The 556-nt window shown below is 56.5% G+C and overlaps 1 protein-coding gene across 1 annotated transcript in view; it reads left to right on the top strand.

The window, feature by feature from the left end:
* The first annotated feature begins 382 nt into the window (after positions 1-382).
* The window catches only part of NEU3 (neuraminidase 3 (membrane sialidase)), a 21,446-nt gene continuing 21,272 nt past the window's right edge, over positions 383-556 (top strand). Inside the window, 1 exon segment of the mRNA XM_006777921.2 lies at positions 383-459. The gene's annotated coding sequence lies outside the window, so the exon portion shown is untranslated.

Raw genomic sequence — 556 nt, 5'->3', positions numbered from 1 at the left:
CCCCCCCCCGCCCATTGGGTGGGGATTGAGCCTGCAACCCAGGCAAGTGCCCTGACGAGAATGGAACCCTTACCTCCTGGTTCATGGGTCGACACCCAACCACCAAGACACACTGGCTGGGCTTCAATTACTCATATAATGGGTTCAGTTTTACTTTATTCAGTGAATTATATATAATTTACAGACACATATAACATATAATTTTATTTTTTGAGTAGGGGTGGCCCAATACTCTGGCGCTCTGGCCCTTTTTGTGGAGTCCCCTCTGAGCTCTGAGGTCCGGAACCTTTGCTTGCCTCTCAGGCTGCCCAGGGAAGTTTTAGGCGGTGATACCTACCAACCGACAGAGCGGGGATAGAAAGCTGAAGAGGGGTGGGGGCAGGAAATGGAAGGGTAGGGCGGAGCCCCGGAGCTGCGCAGCCTTTGGGAGACGTGGCAGAACTGAACTTGGCCCTGCGGGTAGGTGGTCGAAGAGGAAGGGTCAGGTTCGTCCCGCCATCCCCCCGGGCTGGGACTGGGCCGGGGACTGAAGGGAGGAGGGACGTCGGAGGCCGGG

The sequence above is a fragment of the Myotis davidii genome, unplaced genomic scaffold (genome assembly GCF_000327345.1).
Source record: "Myotis davidii unplaced genomic scaffold, ASM32734v1 scaffold169, whole genome shotgun sequence".
In the NCBI taxonomy this organism is placed as follows: Eukaryota; Metazoa; Chordata; class Mammalia; order Chiroptera; family Vespertilionidae; genus Myotis; species Myotis davidii.
Note: the sequence above shows the minus strand (reverse complement) of the source record. Positions and strands in the feature narration are given on the sequence as shown.